This window comes from Cupressus sempervirens, chromosome 11 (genome assembly GCF_028749045.1).
Source record: "Cupressus sempervirens isolate cs-2001-9-10 chromosome 11, ASM2874904v1, whole genome shotgun sequence".
Taxonomy (NCBI): Eukaryota; Viridiplantae; Streptophyta; class Pinopsida; order Cupressales; family Cupressaceae; genus Cupressus; species Cupressus sempervirens.
In genome coordinates, this window is record NC_143128.1 from 429,339,887 (window position 1) to 429,363,266 (window position 23,380).

Sequence of the window (23,380 nt, forward strand, 5' to 3'; positions counted from 1 at the left end):
TATATGAGAATGTTAAAAGATAAAGGAATATGGACTACCTAGAAAATGTATTGAACAAAGAATAAACCATTTTTTTATTATGGAGGAGGAAAAAGAGATGAAATGGTCTCATAAAGTTAACTAATTGGAAATCGATACATGATATGATTACTAGGAAACAATTGGAGGAGTTTGTTACTACTATTTGAAGCACAAAGTTGGCTCATAAAGATAATGAAAGAAAGGATAGTCATCAAGAAAAGAATTCAAATGTAATGCTTAGGAAATGTCTAGAAAACTTGAAATTGCTCAAAAATATCTTGAGAAGATCAAATTTGGGAGAATAAATTATAGGTAGAAATTAGAAATATTTAGTCACTTAGAAAAGAAGAGGTGCTCATATCATCTAAAGAAACAAAGGTAAATATTGGTTTTCAAAGTAATTATGAGTCTACAGGTTCAGGAAGAGATGAAGAACATGAAACTATAATTAGAGAAATAATGCCTAGAGTATATCATTGTGATGAAACAAAACCCCAACAAGAACATTTGAAATTGAAGTCTATGTAATTCATGTACAAAATTCTGAATCAATGTTTAATGATATTGAAGAAGACATGAGGTTCTTAGAAGAGTTCATAGTCAAGAATGTATGAAGTTTACAAATTTGAATCAAGTTAGTTCTAATAGTTAGCAAGAGGAATCCAATTTCTAGAAAGAGTGATCCACAAACACGCTGGCACATATTAAACATGCTTAGCTAAAATTGGAAGAGGTGAGTGTTTTCTTGAACTACATAATACCAATAGATTCTAGCAAAATAAAGATTTTAGTTAGATGTTTTACAAGAGAAGAAAACCATAAGCCTGAAACTATTTTTTTTATTGTTATACACTTGTTTTGATGGTTTCCTTAGTTTGAAGAATTCAACTTGATATATAGGGTGGAAATATGTAGATGAATGTATTGTTGAATTGTACACAACAAGAAAATCTAGTATGGAATTAGTAGGAACACAATAAAGTCAAAAAAAGTTCACCAATAGCATAGATGTGCTACCTGAGAGTACTTCAACAAGTTGAAATTGTTATGACTAAAATATCATAAACTTTTATGGCAAGAGTCTCAGGGGGGACAAGAGGCTTCCATAAGCTTAGATAATAGGAAGTGATCCTCATAGAGATAATAGTGCATGCATAGTTCACAAACTCTCTAAGTACCCCCCAAGTTGCTGAGTACTCTCTATTTTTTTTGTTGGGTAAGTAATCTAAAGTTTTAACTCTCACATTTTTTTAGACAAAAAAATCATGAGTAGAAATGTCAAAGTAGGTAAAACAATGGTTGAAATATATTTTCCTTGTAATATTTTTCTTATAAAACCATGCATTTTCTCTTTCAAGATGTCAACTTTTAATTTAATACATTTTGTTATTGAATTTTACAAAAGAAATATGTTTCTTTAAGAGATTATATATATATATATATATATATATTTTTTTTTTTTTTTTTTTTTTTTTTTCTTTTCTTTTCTTTCTAAGTTACTGAGTTTTCCCAAGCTTTTGTTGAGTTTTTACTGAGTTGAAAATTGTGGACTTGCAGAGTACTCTCCAAGTCCAAGTCTAAGAGCTATGAGTGCATTCTTCAAATTATAAATGAATCTCTCTTGTTGGGAAGGACTTGATAGATTGAAGGGTCTTATAAATATTAAGATAATTGGAGCTATTTTAGCAAATAATAAAGAACAAGAACAAATTCCATTTTTCCCTAAGGGTCATAAATAGAAGAAGAAGGTAATGTGTGTGAAAGTAAGGTCATGGAAAAGTATTCTAAGATTTTGTCTTAGGCCCAATAATGTGTAAATAATAGAGGTTGATGAATATTAAACATTTGGATACTTCCAGTCATTAATATCTTTGATTATGCGCATGAGAATGTTCATCTCTATCCTAAATGACTAAAATTTTACATGGTAAATTATGCATAGTTTCAAGATTCATTAATAACATTCAGCCTATAAATTACAATAGCTTGTGTGAATTTGTGTAGAGAAAGTAATAAGTACCTTTGATAAAGAGATTGCCTCTATATTGGATTAGATTTTATTGAATACATAATAGATTTGGTTTGTGGTTTCCACCATTTATTTGGTTGCAGTCTCCATCACTTTTGGTATCAGAGTCAAGTTGTGTATTCAGAGGTATAGGGGTTTATCAAAGCTAGACAAGAATGAAACTGTGAAACTACTAGATTGTCAAAGGATTGAGTGAGAGGTTGAAGGGATTTATCAAAGAGCTGAAACCAAACACCTTATAAGATGTGATCAAGATGGCACTTGACTTGGATAGCTCACCTTCAATAGTTCAACCTTCAAAAAGGCCCTTTAAGGGACCCAAAACCAATATGAAATCCTCAAATAAAAATAAGGGTGACCCACAAAAAAATCATTTTGAGTCAAGAGATGAACTAAGAAGGATAAATTTTTGTTTAACATGCAACAAACCTTAATCACTAGATCATAGATATAGAGGGAAAGGAAACATTCATTATATTAAAGTGGTTTCAAATGATGAAAATGATGGTAAAAAATGTGATCACGATGAGTAGGATAATCTTCATGAGCAGCCCCAATTGATGAGCTACATAGACCTATCTATTTTTTTGAAGATTGATCATCATTTTGGGTTCCATCAAATTAAGGTTTGTGAGGAGTATGTGAATAAGATGACATTCAGATGTCACTATGGCCACTATGAATTTTTTGGTGATGCCTTTTGTGCTCACAAATGCTCCTACTACATTCCAGTAATGCATGAATCACATATTTAATGAGTAGATGTGTAGGTTTTTTCTGGTTTCTTTGATGATATTTTCATTTTTACAAAGACCTGGGAGGAGCATTTGCAACATTTGGATGAGGTTCTAAGGATTATGGAGTAGCATTCATTATTTTCTAAGGAATCCAAATGTGAGTTTGGATTGATAGAGAACTTGTATTTAGGGCACATTATCGATGCTAATGGGGTTAAGGTCCACCAAGAAAAGAACTGGGCTATTCTAGATTGGCCACCATTGAAGAGTATGTCAAATTTGAGAGGATTCCTTGGGTTATGTTCTTACTATGGGAGGTTAATAAAGGGATTCTCATAGCTTGCAATACCTCTTACTGATCTAACAAAGGAGGGAGCTTCTAAGTGGTCTATGGATTTTGAAGTGAAGTTTGATAAAATCAAGAGGGCAATTGAGAGCATGCCCAGTGTTAGCACTACCCAATTTCAATAGACCTTTCATCTTGGAGTGTGATGCATCAAGTTATGGAATTGGGGTGATACTCATACAAGATAGATATCCTATTGCTTGAGAGAAGGAAACTGAAAGACCATGATAAATTGCACTCCACCTATGACAAGGAGATGTTGGCTATCATGGATGCCCTAGCCAAATTTGGACACTTCTTGGTGGGTGGAAGTTTTTTTGTGTGAACATATCATAATAGTTTATGTTTTTTCTTGGCCCAAAGGGAGCTAAATGAGAGGCAACAAAAGTGGATCAGCAAGATCCAAGCTTCTAAATTTGACATTGAGTACATCAAAGAGAAGAACAACAAAGTTGTAAATGCCTTATCTAGAAGACCAATGAATGCCACTTGTTGTTCTATGTTAGAGATTTCAACTGATTGGAAATCTCAACTTTTAGTTGAGTACTCCAAAAATATCTTCATTTGCTAGGTTATGTAAGGGCATATTTAGGATGATGTCCTACAACATGTCATATGGTGTACTTTAAGACCTATAAGTGGATATGTGAGAGATTTATATGAAAGGGACTAATGAACAATGTTCTTCATCATGTAAGGAAGTTCTTACCTTGTAAACAAATCAAATTCAAACATTCACACCCTACTACTTGATTGCAGCCCTTACCAATTCCAGAACAATCCATTGACTTAATCGTAATTCTTCTAAAGGTGTAGGGTAAGCATGGTATCTTTGTGGTGGTAGACAGGTTAACCAAATATGCACATTTCTTTGCAATAGTAGCTAATTGGTTAGCTTCACAAGTTATTGCATTATTCTTCAGGAAGGTTTTTTGGTTACATGGTCTACCCAAGACAATTGTCAATGATAGGGATAGTAAGTTAGAATTATTTTCAATCTTATAGGAACTCATTTAACACCCAACACTAGTGCCATTCCCAAACTGATGGCTAAATAGAGATAATGAATAAATGGTAACTAATTGGTCAGCATCACAAAGAGCTCTACATTATTCTACATTCTCTACCCAAGACAATTGTTAGTGATAAGGATAGTAAGTTACTGAGCATGATTTTCAAGCTTGTAGGAACTCAGTTGAAACCCAATACTAATTTCCATCACCAAACTATTGGACAAGTAGAGAGAGTCAATAAATGGATAGAGGGGTACCTCTATAACTATGTCTCTGAGCAACAATGAGCATGGGTTAAGTGCTTGTAACTAGGTGAGTAATGCTACTTATCATATGACCATTTGCATGTCCCCTTTCTAGGCACTTTATGGGCATAAGCCTTTATATTTTTTGTATTTAGTGTTAATAAATAGTCTAACACCATTGGACAATGACTAGTTGCAAAAGTAGAAGTATATCATATGTACTAAACAAGATCATACAACAGGTCCAAAATCAGCAAAATCTTTATGTTGATCAACATAGAACTGAGAGGCATTTTATTGTAGGGGAGATGGTATTTCCATGTCTCCAAACCTACAGGTAGATTTTGCTAAAGAAGAGTGGGTTTGAGAAAACCTAGCCTAGATTCTATGGACCCTACAAGGTGGCAACAAAAATTGAAGAAGCATCTTACAAAATGGAACTACAAGAAAATAGTTGGATCCACAATGTCTTTAATGTTTTGTCCCTCAAAAAGGAACTTGGGTAACATCTCATAGTTTCATCAAGGATACCCTAGTGGTAGAAGAAGCAAGATTGGAGCTTGCACTTGCAGGAATATTGAACATGATAGAGAGGAAGTTAAGGAACAAAACTATTAGAATGTATCTAGTTAGATGGAATAATTTACTGATTGAAGATGCAACATGGGAGAGTCAATAGGTCTCTAGTACCTGGCAATTTGATTGCTTGGGGATAAGAAATCCTAGGAAGGGAGGACTATCATGTTCCCCTCCCTCTAATTAAGTTTTTTTTTTTTTTTTTTTTCACTTAGCCTATCTTATACACCATGATTTTATGTATCTAGGGGTGTCATGAGGATAGGGAAAGTGAGTTAATAAAAAATGTGATGAAGGCTGCTCCCCTTAATACCATAAACACATAACAGAAACACAGAAACAACACCAAATGTGAGATCAAAATATGGACTTCTTATTTTTGCCACAAATGCAAAATTACAGAATTCACAAGTACAATATGCTATCCCATGTGGGTGCCTTCATTAAAGTAATTTGGATGACTAAGCTATGAACTACCACTTAGAGCTATTCTAGACAATGTTTGGGCCTTCCTTAACTAGGAAATTTTATGTCACCCAGGAATGTTCTAGACATTCAAACTTAATATCAACCTATAGCCGACAGACCCTAAAAATACATATAGAGTTGACCAAATACATCTTTGAATTTTATTTTAGCAATTTTAGGTAGCCCAACTTTGGAAGGCCATAACTCTTGAACCTTGCTCTAATTGACTATTATAACCACTTTTCAAAAAATTTAGCTCCTGATCAATAGGCTTAAAACTATGCAAGTGCCCTTCCAATGAGTTTTTAGAAGGGTAATCTTGTGTCACCCAAAAAAATATACTTAGACTTAGTTTCTGTTTCATGTGTTTTCATTTTTGGATACCCATTTGGGTCAAATAAAGGTTCCAACTCTCACAGTTCCACTATCAGTGTTCGTGTAAATTCTAAAAAAATAGGAGTATGTAATTGAGCCATCATTTTGGTGAACTAGGAGGTATAAATTGGCTAGATGAATGTAATTGTAACTTGGAGCATTCCAGAAAAAGAATCAAGTCAAAAGGCCCCACGGTTTGAAAGTTATTGCAATTTTTTGGGTTGTGGAGACCTCCTAAGAATGCTTCAAAGTTAGGTTAGGGGCATTAAATGACTCAAAAAGGGCCAAAAAATTGGGAATGAGCGATGCTTGTCCATAAGGCTATAGAGCGCTTTGAGAGCTTTTCGAAACTGTAAATGGTTTGTCAATCAGAGCTACGGTTCAAAAGTTATGCCTCCCGAAAGTTCAGTTACCGTTTTTGGATTCTTCTAGATTTGCATCGACTTCTAACAAAGCTTTTGGAACCTTCTATTTGGTCGGTGGATGCCTACTAGCACTTTCTAGAATGTACTCCTAGTCCTTAACCCTCTGGGGTCTATTTAAGGAGATTTTTGGCATTGTAAAAGGCAGTTCGGAGTGGAGTTTGAGAGGAGGTACTGAAAGGAGAAATTATCTCCACATTTATGCTATTGTAAGCCCTTAGGGCATGTTTTGAAGTTTATTTTCTCTGTACTAAATGTACTAGCTTATTTTTTAGTTAATACAATTTCTCTTTTTTGTTGTGTCCATTCTGTTCTTGGGTTGTGGCCCTTCATCAGTGGTATCAGAGCGAGAGTTCTTGAACGTGCGAACAGATCGCCGAACGTGAGGCAGTTTGCACCAGGACCTTGAGTTGGGAGAAGTTTGTGAAGAAGTTCTTGATTGTGTATACAGATCGCCGACTGTGAGGCAGTTTGCACAAGGTTCTTGTGTTGCATGAGATTTGTCTTCTAAAGACTTGATTATGGAGAAGAGAAAGAAGAAGATGACTTTTGTGATTGGATGGATTCTGAGGATTCCTCGACTTGATAAATTTAGAGCAAGAAATCAACAATCATTGCTAGTTGATTTGTAGAAGCAAGTGAATGAATTAGAAGCTAAGTTGTGGAAACAAAGAGTACGTCACCAGAAAAGAGATGTTGATCATTCCTTGGATGCTGAAAAGAAAGAAGATCTAGTAGAGTATCAGACATGTGGTACAAAAGAAGAACAAGAGGATGAAGAGGAAATTATTTGTGAACCTAAAGTTGAAGAAGATGAACGAGAAGAGGAAGAGCATGAAGATGACAAGATTTATGAACCTAAAATAGATCAAGATGATTTGAAGATTGCAGCAATGGAGAAAAAGTATAGTGCCTTCGTTGGAGATCAAGCAAGTGAAGTAGTTACATGCATTGTTGACAACATAAAAGAGGCAAGAAAAGATGACTATGTCAAAGAGGTAAATTTCTATGAATTATATGATGTTGAATTTCAGTTGAGTTTGAAAGATATTGATAATGGTTTGCATGAGGATCTTGTTAGTCATGTATGGTATGCAAAGGATGATTGGTATGGTGTTGTTGGGTTTATTACAGGTGTGATTAATTCAACAATATTGGATGAGGATGAGAGTTATACTTGGATAGAGTTCATTGCGAAGGAGTATTTTCAGTAGCAAACAGTTGTTCTAACTAGGTGTTGGAAAAGAAGAAAGAAGGAAATATATCGGCATCAGATACTTGTTCTAGCTATGTGTTGGAGGAAGAGAAAAAAAAAAAAAAATGTCAACAGTGGCTACTTCATTTTGTGAATCCATATTCACAAAATTTTTCCTATCATGGGAGTCGGATGCAAGAGCATCATGGATCAGCAAAAAAGAATTTTAAAATGTGGAAGATTTGCATGTTGGTTTTCTTGTCCCTATTGAGGTGGAAGCTTGTGGTGAAGATGAAGATGGTTCTATATCTTTCTTTTGGCATCAAAGTGTGGGACACACTTTTCTATCTACCAAGGGAGTCTGATGCAGGAGCATCTTGCATGGGAAAATTAAATTTTTAAAATTAAAAAAAAAGAGGAGAAAAAAAAAAGAGAAAAAAAAAATTTGCGGAGGCGAGAGAAAGTGACAAAAATAGAAGAAAAAATAATAAAAAAATAAAATAGCAAAAAATGAGAAAAGAGTAATTTCTATTTTCAAGGTGCATAGGTGGCATAAAAAGAAAAATAATAAAAATAGTTGTCATTCCATTAATCGAGGTGTATAGGTGGCAATTTAGAAGTTTGTGGAAAGTTCCTTGAATCATGTATTTAATATTTGTTGGGTGCTTAGTTGTATTTGGGGTGGGAATTTAATATTTATTTAAAGGTAGTTGTATTTAGCTTTTATCCCACATTGGTTGTGTTTGTAATGTCTTGGGTTAGAAGTGACTATTTAAGCAAGGCTTATTATCATTTGTAATCAAGTTCAAAAAATGGAAGCCCTTCTAATGGAAGTTCAAGAAATAGAAGTTCTTGAATTGTAAGCTCTTCAAATGTAATCTCTTCTAATGAATTTCAAGTATTAATGGATGATGCTTTATGAAGCATTTTTGTCATCTCTCTATCTCCATCTTGTTGTGATTTTGGTTGTGAGTTTGTAAGGGTGGTGTTGGCCCTTCATCATCATCCAAGCACTCTAAGGCCTCCAACAGTGAGCTTGTAGATTTTTCTCCTAAATTTTCCACTAAAAATATTCAATAACTTCTTTGATACTTAAGTTGGAGCAATGATATTTTTATTGTAGGCTTATAACTCTAAAATGAACCTTCATGTAGAAAATGAGAACATTCTAAGCTCGTATGAAAAACTTATAAAAATTAGCAAGTTTCCAAAAATAACAACCCCTTGTCTACTAGTCCTTATTAAAATAGAAAACTAAAAAACAAAATATTGTTTTTGGGTGATGTAAGATTTCTTTTACACCTAGGATGTTCTTGCATCAGACACCCAGGGTAATTTGAGAAGTTATAAGCTCCAACTGAACCTCCTACCACTAGATCTTTGCATGTCCCTTTAATTTTTCCTTCACAAACTTGACCCTATCAAGATCCTCAATATCTTCATACTCAAAGTACTCCTCCAATTCATTGATCTAATCGATCAGCTCCTCTTGGTTAAGATTTCCTAAAAATGTGGGAACCTCAAACTTAGGTCTTTTTCCAATCTTGGAGATGGCCTTAAAAAGCCTCTCTTCCTTTGGGTTTAGAACTACCTCTGCTTCGACATTTTATTCTACTTTTTCCTCATCCTCACTTTCATCTCTTACAGAAAGATTTATTTGTCTATGCATTTGTTCTTCCAATGCTTGTAGGGCTTTAAAACCCTTAAGTGTAACACCTACAAAACACCTACAACTCTTCTTCTATGCTCTCTTGATGGATGCATTTTTGCACTTTCGTTGAAGTCCTGGTGTAAACTACCTCATAATTGGTGATTTGTCTACACACTCGGCCCAAACTATGGACATGATGCAAATTGCCTCATAGTTGGTAATCTATCCACACACTCAAGAACACTAGCTCTAATACCACTTGAAGGGTGTTCCCCTTAATACCATAAACACATAACAAAAAAAAAGAAACAACAACAAATGTGAGATCAAAATATGGACTTCTTATTTTCACCGCAAATGCAAAATTACAAAATTCACAAGTATAATATGCTAACTCACATGGACACATGCATTACAGTAATCTGCAAGACTAAGCTATGAACTACCACCCAGAGTTGTTCTAGACAATGTTTGGGTCTTTCTTAAATAGGCAATGTTATTCCACCTGGGAAGGTTCTAGACATTCAAACTTAATACCTAGGGAATATAGACCCTAACAATACATCTAGAGTTGGCCAAATACATCTATGACTTTTACTTTAGGAATTTTAGGTAGTCCAACTTTGGAAGGCCATAACTCTTGAATTGTTGCTCTGATTGGCTATTATAATCACTTTTTGGAAATTCTATCTCCTAATCTACATGCTCAAAATGGTACAAGCACCCTTCCATCAAGTTTTTGGACCTCATCTAGGAACTCTAAGGCCCAACAGTGAGCCTAAAAATTTTTCTCCTAAAATTTCCACCAAAAATCCACAATAACTTCTCTGATACTTAACTTGGAGCAATGAGATTTTTGGGTGATGTAATATTGCTCTTACATCAAGGATGCTCCTACATCAAAAATTTTCACTTATCTCCTCTCTCAATATTCTTTTTTCTTCATCACATTTGGTGGTGGTGGGTCACTTTCCTAGGTGGCAACTTGGACTGACATCTACAACCCTCTTGGTAACCACCATTCATTTTGCATAAGTGTTGTTGTTATAACATCTAACTCTACATGTTTGGACACACATAACACTTCTTTCTATTATGGGCATAGTCAGAGAGCTTCTTTTATGAGGGCGTGGTTAGAGGGAGATATTTCTATGTTGAAACTTCTTTTTCTTTGCAAGGTAATTCTAGTGCTTTGTAAGGGACAAAATCCCCTTTGCTAGTTTATTGCTCTTTCCACTTTCCCAAGTGTGTGCATTCATAGGGATATGCCACAAGTAGGGATTTGCATGAAAGAAGTGGTCTACAATTATATCCAAAACTAGGACCAAGTTCATTACAACAAAGAGTCATCATGTTGGGAGAAGTCATTAAATTTTATTCATATGAGTGTGAAGCCTACAACCAATGACATTCAAAGAGTCTTACTATTGCTCAAACTCATTAATATCTACTTGTTTCTTGCTAATGGTGTGACCCATGGTGGAATTGCACTCTCTTGTTGCTAGTGAAGATCCATTATAGCCTGGGCATTGATCGGTGTAAGTAACACACTTTAATTAACACACCTTAATTTAAGTGTTTTTAATATGCAAATTCAAAGTTTGTATAGCTCCTCCAATTAGCAATACTAGTGTGGATACTACCCCTACTTTTTGCAAATGAATGTATGTCTTTGATTTCATCTTTTGGTATTGGCATCTTATTAATAAATCTCTTGTTTATTGAGTACATTCATTTTTGGACAAGGAATAAGTTTCCTTATATTCTGTTATTGGATTTTGCAAACACTTGTTGATTATTAAATCCTCAAGAATCTAGTCTCACTTTTAGATGATTGATTGTAAATGTCCTAATATCACATAAACAAACATATAAACCATTCTATTTAGTACCTTGTTTGAAGCTTAAATTTCACTTAGGCTATTATACTCTTGCATTTTTTTAACTGATTTACCAATGGTTGCATAATTTGCAATCAAATCACATTTTTTGAAGTTGCTAGAAGGATAAAGGATAATAGGGTGATGACAATTAGAAATTCTTATATTTTATTAAGGATGTAGGTCTCAATGATTATAATTATGTAGATTCTTCTGATGTCTCTAAGAGTTCTAGAAGATAACAAGAGGATGTGATCATCATAGAGATAATATTGGATAACACCATTTATAAGTAAATATGTCTTGTTGGGCAACATTCAATAGATATAAATATTTGAGAAGTCTAAAGATAAATGGATTGATTAGCACATAGTAGATCCAAAACACATAGTGAATTTCCCTATAGACAAGACTAAGAGGCAAAGGATAACACAAGGAGGGAATGAGCATGAGAGAGAGGTGAGGGCATAGTATACCCTTGAAGTCTATCTGACCAAACATAGCATCTAAAGAAATATAGGTAAAATTAAGTTTAACAACAAATCACACATCTACAAATTTAGAAAGAGATACACAAATCTAAAATTAGAAGAAAAATTGAATGGAATATATTACTCCATGCTTATTTAGTACTTAATGCTTGAGCATTCGCAAGTTTGGAACTGCACAAAACTGAAGAAAAAGTGTTGTTGAAAATACTGAAGGGAATCACAAAGAAAAAATAAAATCATAGTATAAAAGACATTTGAAAGATTAATCGTTGGCATGATTGCATTAGGTTCTCTACATAAAATGGTCTCTAATTTGCATTTTAACTCTTCCAGTTGAAGGATGTGAAGACATGGATCAATAGTTCTTTACATGGAGTAATACCCAAAATTCAATATGGAAATTGGAATTCTCAATGTTGATGCTATCAAACATGGAGGAATCAATATCTACATACAATGAGAACCAAAGCCCCTATTCTTTTATATTGGCATCAAAGTCTATTGCATCATTGAATACAAAACTAGATGATATGTTGAAGTAAACATACTTTTAGTATTTTCTATTATCATTTCATTCAAAGTTGAATTGAAACATTAACTAGTGGCCAAGGTATTTACTTCCTTTGAGAAAGAATATCCATTTTGTGTTCAAATTATAATGTGCGGTGAATAGCGTTCAGGTCACAAAGTACCCTTTTATAGTTAAAATACTTTTTCCTAATTATGATGACACGTGAGAAACTTTATGTGAGTTTGTGGGCATGTAAGTGAAAGATAGGAATGTTGGAGTTTTATTTCTGGTATGATTTATCATAGTTGTTAAGGTCTTCCTAACTTGGGGTCATCTTTGAACAAAGTGGAAGCAAAAACTATATTGTTCTTATGTCAAATGGTACAAAAGGTAATAGTATCTAGGTTCTAAAAGCCCAATTCAATATATATTGTTATATATTTTGGGAGCATTGAGGAAAAGTTATGTTATATAACCTTTTCCACACATGCAACTAAGGAAACAACATAACAATGGCTTTCATTCCACCCCTTAAACTCTTCTAGTGAAATGCTTGACACAAACTATATAGAGGGTTATATATATATATGAAAATTGTTAATTCACCTTCAAGAGCTAAGCTAGTTGAAGGGAAAGGGAATAACATTTTTGAAAAAGTGAGAAATTATGATTTTATATCTCATTAGTGATGGAGTGGATTTTTTTTTTGTAAGAAAAAATATGACCTTTCTTTGCATGGATTCAAAATTTAACAATTAAAGGAACAACATAAAGTTGCAACCACTAGAGGATCATATCACAACACATAATTTATGTGTTGAACCCATTTTTGTAGAAAAATTGCACTCCAAAAGGCATCTAGGACTTGTGTTAGTCCTTCAAAAGTAATCTTGATAAATACCTTTATTGACTTTGAGATCGGAGAAATTTCACCCACTTTTACAAAATTTGTTATCAAACCTTAAACAGTTTCCAAGATATTTATGTGCATATATGTGAAATAAATTACTTGCATGAACTTGAATGTGCTTATGTGTGAAGAATTTATGGCATTCGAACATTTTAATGTCTTAGAAAGAAAAACCCTTGTGCTAATTGGCTATAATGAAATGTAAATTGTTGGTTTCTTTTGGATTGTAGGGGTTGTTTTGCATTCTAACATTGTATTTTATACCTTTGTAACATTGCAAGAGATGACACCTCATATGAATATTGTCATAGGATCCATGTCAGCCCCTAGAAGGTCATCAAGGATCATGTACTTTATGAAGTTGATCACATGTTTGCTTCTTGCTTACTAGTTATCTGGAGCTACTTTTTAAAAAATACATTCTCTCATTTTGCATGGTTGTTATTGGTCGTGTTTGGCTATGACAATTAATATGAAAAAGATGAAGATGTCAGACAAGCCTTTTATGATTTTAGGTTTCTCTCATGGCCATATATTAATCCTTGAATAGAAGGAGAAATTAGTGAATTCATGAGTTGTTCATGAAAATATTGTAATTTTTAAAGGTGATAAGTAGAATTGATATAAATCATTTAAATTAATAAATTAGTATGTTGATTTACTTATGGAGTGGTTGATCTATTTATTTTTATCTTGGAAATAGATTATGTTGTATTAGAAGTTTTCTCAAAGGTGTTTGACAAGTGGCAGAATGTTCTCAACCATAACAACTTTTCTATCTCTCTTTTGGATTTATTTAGTTGAACAAAGTAGACTACTTTCATTCTATGCACTTTCATAATAGTCTTCCCTAAAAAGGTTATTGGGTCAAACCATTGAGACCAAAGACATGCATACATTGTCAAAAATTTAATGCAATTAGTCATTTGGCCCTAGAGCCAAAAACTCACCTACCACACTAACAGCCTACATAACAGCCAAAAATATTGAATGTGGGTAGGTGAGTTCAAATTTTGAAATGAGAGGGAAAATGTCTCTGCTAAGAGACAAGAAAAGTAATGTATTTTTTATTCATTTTTATTAGTTGTAGAAGAGCAGAAGAATTGTACAAGAGCAGAGAAGTGCAAGAGCATAGAGTAGAGAAGGAAGTCAATCAACAAATTAAGTCAAAGTTTAGAAGATAGAAGGAAGTTAGTTTCATTTCCATAGTTGCACATGTTTCTTCTTGTTATTCTGTAAGTTCATTTTGATTTGACCTATGAATTATTTATTGCTCTAGGTATTGTTGTATGCAACCATTAGAGCTATAAGTCTAAAGTTTAAAGTTTTACTAGTCTAAAGTTTTTAGGGTTTGTCTAGTTGAGGTCAAATACTCCTAGATTTGAAATAGTTTTATTGAATATAAGCAAGCAAGCAAGTAGGAATACTTTACTATTTGTTGTGTTCTGTCTATTTAATGTTATATATTTTACACTTTAGATTTGATATTTGTAAGTTTTCAAAGTTATCTTCTCTAATTTTTTAATGGTAGTTTGTTATACTGCTCACTCAGTCTAGTCTTTGACTAGTTCTATCTCTACTATTATTGGTGAGGTTACTCAACATCCTTTATTTCCAAGCTCACTCAAAATCCCTTATTGCCAAGCACACTTAGCATACACAGTGCCAAGTTGCCCATAGTGGTGAGTCACTCAGCTCTTTCATGTGTTGATCTTACTTGGCACCTTCCTCTTGTCATTTGACACCCTCTTGTACCAAGCAAGTTTATCACTTGACACTGCTTTGTGTTGAGTGAAATTTTAATAGTTTGTGATTTATTTTTCACATGGTATCAGAGCTTTGAGACCCCACATCCATAGTGATTTAGGAAATTTGTTTTCTAAGATATTTGACATGGAAAGAGATGTAGGAAAGATATGGAAACAACCACCTTACAACTCTAACAAGAGCAATGTTGAATGCTACTACTTTCATAAGTATGGGCATTATGCAAGTGAATACTAGAAGAAGTAGAGTAATTAGTCAAAACAAAATGCTAATGTGGTTGATGTAAACATGGGAAACCCAAACTATCCCACATCCTTCATCATGTGCAACAATTGTGAAGAAGACAGCCCTGTGAGGTATTGTACCTAGACAATGGTTGTAGCAACCACATGAGTGGTAATGAAAGTTTATTCTCTTTCATTGATAAGATTTTGAAGTTTGAAACTAAGATGGGAAATAATGGAACCATTCCCATAGTGGGAAAAGCATCTACAATGGTCTTCACCAAGCAAGGTGAGAAGAAGGAGATATAGAATGTATATTTTACCCTCGGTATGAACAACAACTTGATGAGTGTTCAACAACTCATTCAAAATGGATACAAGGTTCTAATGGAAAATGACAAGTGTGTCATTCATGAGAAGGTTGGGAGTAATAGATTAATTGCAACAATCCAAATGATAAAGAACTAGATGTCCCATTAAGGATAGAGACATGTTTCTCTTCTCAAGTTAGTGATGCACCTCCCAAGCATGCATATACAATAGTGCATCAACAATTATCTCTTAGGAGCATAATTGAAGAACCCTCCAAGCTTTGGCATCTTAGGTATGGACATCTTAACTTTTCTAGTTTAAATTTGTTATCTAAGAAAATAATGGTAGATAATTTGCCAAGCATAGTAGATTTTTATGACAAGTGTGAGGCTTGCATTTTGGGTAAGCAACATAGGCTTCCCTTTAATTTTGAAAATTCTAGAAGGGCTAGAGCACCATTAGAATTGTTGCATTTTGATATAATAGGCCCTGTGAAAACAACTTCTATTAGGGGGAGTACTTATTTTATGACATTCATAGATGATTTCAATCATAAGACATAAGTGTATTTTTTGAAGAATAAATCTGAAGCATTTGATAAATTTGCTGAATTTAAAGCCCTCACTAAAAAATAATGTGGATAGTATGTAAAAGTCTTTAGATTGGATAGAGGAGAGGAGTATACCTCCAATATGTTTGTAAATTTTTGCAAGAATAATGGCACAATGAAAGAGCTTACAACTATATATATTCTGAAACAAAATTGAGTCACTGAGAGAAAGAATAGGAGCATTGTTGAAATGACAAGAAACATGATGAAAGAAAAAGGACTCCCAACTGAATATTGGGAAGAAGCTATAACAACAATAGTATATCTAATTAATAGGTGTCCTACAAAATTAGTTCATGGCAAGATACCTCTTGAGGCATGGCCAAAGAATAGATGGATAGTTGAACACTTGAGAGTGTTCAAATGTGTGGCATATGCACATGTGCCTAAGGAACAAAGGCAAAAGCTAGATGAGAAAGGTGTGAAGTGCATCTTCATTGGGTATAACTAAGAATCAAAGACTTATAGGCTATATGATCCAATTGACAAGAAGATCATCATCTCAAGTGATGTGGATTTTCTTGTAAATTAGTCATGAGATGGCTTGGTAGATGAATGCTTAATAACTTCAAGTAAAGTGCCTATTATTGAACAAGAAGAAGATGACATTGGTGATCAACAAGATGATGGAGCAGCAAACATAGATTGCTAACAGAGGAAAAAAGCCAAGGAGCCCTTAACATGTTGAACAATAGCTCCAAGCACATCAAGATAGCCTTGAGCTAGTATGCCAAATAGTAGCATCAAAAATATTGAAAATTTAGATCCCACTCTCACCTCCCTATTGCCAAGAAAGACTAAGAGTTTAAGGGAGATATAGCAAGATGAAAGGTATGATGAAGAGTATGATGAGAGTGTAAATTTTATAATATTTTGTCATAGTGATCCATTTTTTTTTTAGGAAGTTGTGAATGAAAAGAAATGTTGTGATGTCATGGATGAGGAGATAGATGCTATTTAAATAAATGAGATATGGGAGTTAACTACTTTGCCTCCCAAGAAATAAGTAATTGGAGTGAAATGGGTTTAAAAAACCAAGTGCAATTCTAAAGGAAAAATAGATAGGCACAAGGCATGTTTAATGGTCAAGGGGTACAAGCAACAATATGATAGAGATTATGATGAGACATATGCCCTAGTTGCAAGAATGGAAATTGTGTGTGCTGTCATAGCAATTGCAGCCCAACACAAATGGAAGGTATATCAAATGGATGTGAAGTCTGCCTTCTTGAATGGTGTATTGAAGGAAGAATTATATGTGGAGTAGCCACCTAGTTATGAAGTTTCAGGTAAAGAAGACAAAGTGTATAGATTGAAGAGAGCTCTTTATGGGCTCAAGCAAGCTCCAAGGGCCTGGTATAGTAATATTGACTCATATTTGATGAGCAATGACTTTAGCAAAAGAAATGGTAAGCCTACACTTTACATCAAGGAAAAAAATGGTAATATATTGATTATTGTCTTCTATGTTGATGACTTATCTTCATTGGAAGTGATAATTTCCTAATTGGTGAGTTCAAAGAGGCCATGAAGAATGATTTTGAAATTATAGATCTAGGTCTCTTGAAGTATTTTCTAGGCATATAAGCAAAACAAATACATGATGGCATCTTCATCTCTCAAGGAAAATATGAAAGAAAAATCTTGGAAAGATTCAAAATGTAGAATAGCAAGGCAACCCCAACACCAACAATAGTAGGTTTGAAATTGAGCAAGGTAGATTGCAGAAAAAGTGTGAATCCAACATGATACAAGAGTATGGTTGGAAATTTGATGTATTTGACTGTCACTTTTCCAGACATTATGCATGTAGTAAGTTTGATTTATAGATTTATGGAAACACCAAAGGACTTCCATTGGCAAGTGGGAAAGAGGATTCTAAGGTATGTGAATGGTACCAAGGGATTTGAGATTTTGTATACTATAGATAATGATTTGAAGTTGGTTGGTTACACAGATAGTGATTGGGTTGGAAGCTTAGATGATAGGAGAGAAATTTCAGATACATATTCCATATGGAATCAGGTGTAATTTCATGGGCATCCAAGAAGCATCCTATTATTGTTCAATCTATAGTAGAGGTTGAATACATAGCAGCAAGTATGTTAAGTGATTTGGTTAAGAAGGATCTTGATAGATTTGAATAAAAGGCAAGAGGATGAAACCACAATCTTTTGTGACAACATCTCCTCAATTACATTGTCTAAGAATCTAGTCTTCCATGGGAGAAGCAAGCATATAGAGATGAGATATGACTTCATCAAAGAGTTGGTGAAGAATGGAGATATCAAGATGAAATTTTGTAAGTTTGAACAATTACTAAGCCTTTAGGCATTGTAACTTTTGTGCACCTAAGAGAGAGTCTTGGTGTAGTTGATTTGGATTAAGAGTGATCCTTGTTTTGTTTGGCTTGAGACAAAGGGGCAGTGTCTAAAATTTAATGTAGTTGGTCAATTTCCCTAGGAGCCAAACACCCCCACCTACCCACCTAAGAGCGTTCAACTTGGTAGGTGAGTTCAAATCTAAAAATGAGAGGGGAAATTTTTGTTGGAAGACAAAAGGAATGAATCTATTTCATTCAATTAGTTGAAGAGAGTAGAGCATAGAAGAAGAACAGATGTACAAAGTGAAGCATAGAGCAAAAGAAGTAGATTAGTAGACCAAAGTAGAGGAAGAAAGTACAAAAAGTATAGAAGACATAAAGGATGCTTCAACATGTGTTGAATCCTTTTGTTATTCTATAAGTTCATATTGATTCGACCTGTGAAGTTTAGAGTTTTATTAGTTTGAAGTTTTAAAAGTTTTATGGTTGTAACTAAATGCTCCCAAATTTTGTAATAGTTTTAACTTAGTTGAATAGCAAGCAAGTAGGCAAGAAAGCATACTTGGCTCATTGTTGTCTCCCTTCTATTTGACATTACATGGTTTACATTTAAGATATTCATACTTGCAAGTTTTGAAGTTATCCTCTCTATGGTTTAATGATAGAAATTTCTAGACTATAAGTTTGTTGAACAACTCACTCACTTACTCTTTAACTGAGTTCTCTATTCTATAGTTCCTATCAAGTTCACTTAGTATCCTTGTTGACCAAGTTCACTTGAAAACCACTAAGCCAAGCTTCACCTTCTCTTTAGGTGATCGAGCTCACTTGGCACTCTCTTGTGCCAAATTTCCCTTAGTGGTGAGCCACTCAACTACTTCATGTGATAAGTTCACTCAGCACCTACTGCCTATCACTCGACATCCATTGCATGTCAACCAAACTGTCACTCAACACATTCTTGTGCCAAGAATTTTTTTTTGAGTTTGTGATTCTTTTACACAAAAGTAAGCTCATTTAAAAGGCTTGTAGAGATGATTCCAATATCATTCAAATTGCAAAAGCAATTTATGTTTTCTTAAGATACAAATAATCAAAGCTTGCAAAAAGGTGGGATGACATGATGACATCAACAAGTAGAGTCATCTTGGATGCTAATGTTTGAATGGAAGCTAGGTTGATGTAGTACAATGCACCATTGGCCCAATTTTCCTTATTGTGTGCTTTACAATGTCATGTATCCCTTCACATAATATGTGTGGCATTGAGTTTCCCTTCTACTTCCTAACTGACAACCACTTCATTGTAACACATGTGTAGTGATGTGCATGTTTGGATCTCTATAACAATTCAGACTAAGGAACAATATCTACACATACCAAAATTTCACTTCCATATGGTGTATATGGATTGTGTTCATTCTAATTATTTAGTTGATTGTTATTAGCTTAAAAAGATCATTAGAATTGTAAATCAAGTCAAGTTTATGTCTGATGGAAGTCTCTAGATTCTATAGAAAGATTTATTTTTGGTTTTTCCTACTATGAAGTTATTTGTCATTCCATATTGAATGCAATCAAATGGAGTGTATCTCAGTTTTATTTTACTATAACTTCATAACTCTTGTTCAAATTACTTCTTCCACTTTGAGAAACATTGAGATTTGCAAAAAAGAGCTTTGATATGAATATTAAATGGGCACTCACCCAAGATCTGAAACTTTAAAATATGAGATAAAATCAATCTGGACTCTAATTTCTCTATGAATCCTCTCTTGATGCCAAAATCTATTTTTATAAGAAAGTTGGGTAGTACCATTAAAAAATGGCCTCCTACCATAAGCACTAATAAAGGGCTTCCAAGCATGGTTTTGGTGTTGACTAAATTCCACCTAGATTCTAGTATAGATTGCTTTCCCAATAGAAAACTTAAATACTATTAGTTCATAATTATATGTCTCTATTTTTAATGATGATGCAGTGCAAGCCAAGAGAATCCCCAAAGGAGATGTCCTAGCCCCTAACAAATAACCACACAATGGAAGAATAAATAATAACATGGATATTTAGATCCAAAATAATATCAATTCTCATAATATAATCATAAAAATTGCATCCAACATGCCTGATTGTAAGGCCTTCCAAGTTACAACCAAATACATAAGAAATTACAATAGTAATTCTGCAAGATCCCTCAAGATCCAATCCTAACTCTAGCTAGTCGAGATCCACACTTTGGTAGAAACCTCCAAGGAAGATCCCAACTTGTGCTTGCAAGCCCACCAAGCAATATCCTTATTTTCCAAGCCACATCTACTAGCTCTTCTCAAACTTTATCCAAGATCCAAGTGTAAATTGCCTCACATTCAGCGCTCTGTCCACACACTCTAAAAAAACTTCTCTCACTTAGCTACCCCATCTTTCATGCTCTTCTCCAAACTAGATGATAATCACAATCCTACTATAAACTACCTCACATTTGGCACACTGTCCATAGACTCGAGAAAAACTCATTCTTCAACTACTCTCCACACTCGCTCCTCCAAATGAATGAATAATGACAAGACAAAGCTTTCTACTTATACCAAACCAAGCCACAAGTTGGACACTAGAAAATTATATTAAATAAACCCTCAAGACACAAGTTAGCTTAGCAAATTACATTAAATAAACCCTCTAGCCACAAGTTACATTTAATAATGCCACCTATTAAATGCCTTTCCCCCTCTTTTCTCGATTTTCATTTATTTATTTATTATTTTTCTTCTAACTTTCATCACTTTCTCTCTCCTCCATAATATTTATTTATTTATTATTTTTGTAATAATTTATTTATTTATTTTTTCTAAAAAATAAATAAAAATAAAATTATTTCCCACTTTATTTTCTGATGTAAGATGCTCCTACATCAAATTCCCCTTGTAGATAGAAAAGTGTGCCCCACACTTTGACGTCAAAAGAAAGATCTACAACTATTTTCATATTCACCAAAGGTTTCCACTCCATCAGCAACATGAAAACCAACATGCAAATCATCCACATCTATATCACTCTGTCAAACACCAAAATCTTAACCATCCAATTAGCATGCTCACTCCCAAGAACAAACTAAACATAATGCTTATCAACAAACTCTCATCCACATCAACAACTAGTGAATCCACACTAGCAACAAACTCCATATCAATAGTAATATGTAGACCTCTATCAACACATGCCAAACTCTCAATAGCAACAATCTCATTGCTCACGATAGTGGGTGTTCACATCACATGACTGGAGATAAAAGTAAGTTTATGTTGGAAATATAAGAGAAGTAACTAAGAGGGGAGGAGTGAATCAGTTACTAATAAAATAAATCCCAAATTCCTTAGATATCAATACAAAAATACAATCTAAAAATTGATTACTAAAGATGCTTAGTAAAAACACATAAAATGTTGTAACTCAGTAAGTACTGAATATGCTTGGTAAATTCTTAACATGAAAATGTTAGATGTTATCTATGATTACTATTAATTTATCTTAGTTTCAAACACATAAAATAAAATAGCATGAACACATTTGACACCAAGATTTAATGTAGAAATCCAATTTGAGAAAAACCATCAATTGCAACTAGTTACTATTTTCACTCTTCTAAATTGAGCCCTATTAGGATCCAACCTTGTTAAAGGTTACAAAACACACTGTTAGGTGTGACCTTATTAAAGGATTTAATCACCCTATTAGGAGTGGCCTTATTAGAGGTCTTAAGACAATTCAATAGAACTGTCACCTTGTTAGAGGATTTACAAATAGCTCTTAAGCCAACTCTGTTAGGAGATTTAGATCACTACAAAAATGGTTAGAGAGTAACAATGAGATGACCTAATTTGAATGCAATTGAATTGCTGATTATAGAACTCTATTATGGCTTGTACTTGATTATTCCTAATTGAATATGGCTTTGCTATTCTACAAGGATATTCTACTTATCCTTCAAATTTGCTTCCTTTCTTCATCTTCAATACATTCATCACATCTTCACACTTGCACACTTTCAAATTCTCAAGTTGACCTTATACTTATATCTTTCATATTGTCAAGTCATCTCAAATACAAGTTAGAATAATTAATATTCATCACCTCAATCAGCTAAAACGAATAGATAAATCAATTGAGCTTAATATGCCAAAATAAGAAAACCTTCATTAGTCAACCCAACTCAATAGAAACTAACTCAGAAGCAATTTCTTGTGTTAACCAATAGAATCTCGGTTAACACTATGAAGATCCTTTAGCAACCAAGTGAGTTTGGTTAGCACTGGTTCCATCCAACTTTTCTTTATTAACTGAGTGAGCGTGGTTAACACTTATCTTCTACACACTTTCCTTCAATGCTTAAGTGAACTTGATAGACACTACCTTCTTAGCTTGACAAACTTAGGAATGCTTGGTAGACATAGAAAACTATCTTCACTGTTTAAGTGAGCTCAACATATATTGACTGATAATGATATGACATTAGTGTAACATCAAAGATAAAACACAATTAATCAATTGTATCCAAAAATCTCTCTCTTTGGCATTGATGGAAACACAACATGTCATAACACAATAAAATTTTGGATTAATCCTTGAGAACTCCCTCTATCAATATGAGCTCTTCCTTTCATTGGATTCTTCCTCTATCTACAACAACTTCTAAAAATTCATTCACAGAACTTTCTCCATAAAGTTTCTTGTGATAGAAAATTTTTCCCTCTTACAGAAAACTTCTCCTTCTTTGGAATGACAAAAATTTCTTAGAGATATGATAATAAATAAATTTCTCCCTCTTTGACAACACATGGCAAAGACAACAACTCTATTAATACCAATGTACCTTAAGTACTGATTCATTTGCAGTAAGCCCTTATCAATTCTACACCAACTGATTGATCTTTAACTTAGCTTTTTTTGATGCATCACTAAGCTTTATTTAGTGAGCTTTAGATAAGGGAATGACCCCTAGCTTACTTCTTAGATACAAAAATGCATCCTTAGGTAATAGCTTGGTGAATATGTCTACAATCTATTCTTTTATATTCACATATTCCAAATTGGCTTCTTTATCCTACACCAACTCTCTTAAGAAGTGATATTTTATAGCAATGTGCTTTGTTTTGGTATGCATTAATGGATTATTTGATATGTTGATTGCACTGGTGTTGTTATAGTAAATGACTATTGGATCCTTGATCTCAATATTCATTCCTTCTAATAATTATTTGAACCAAATAATGTAAGAACA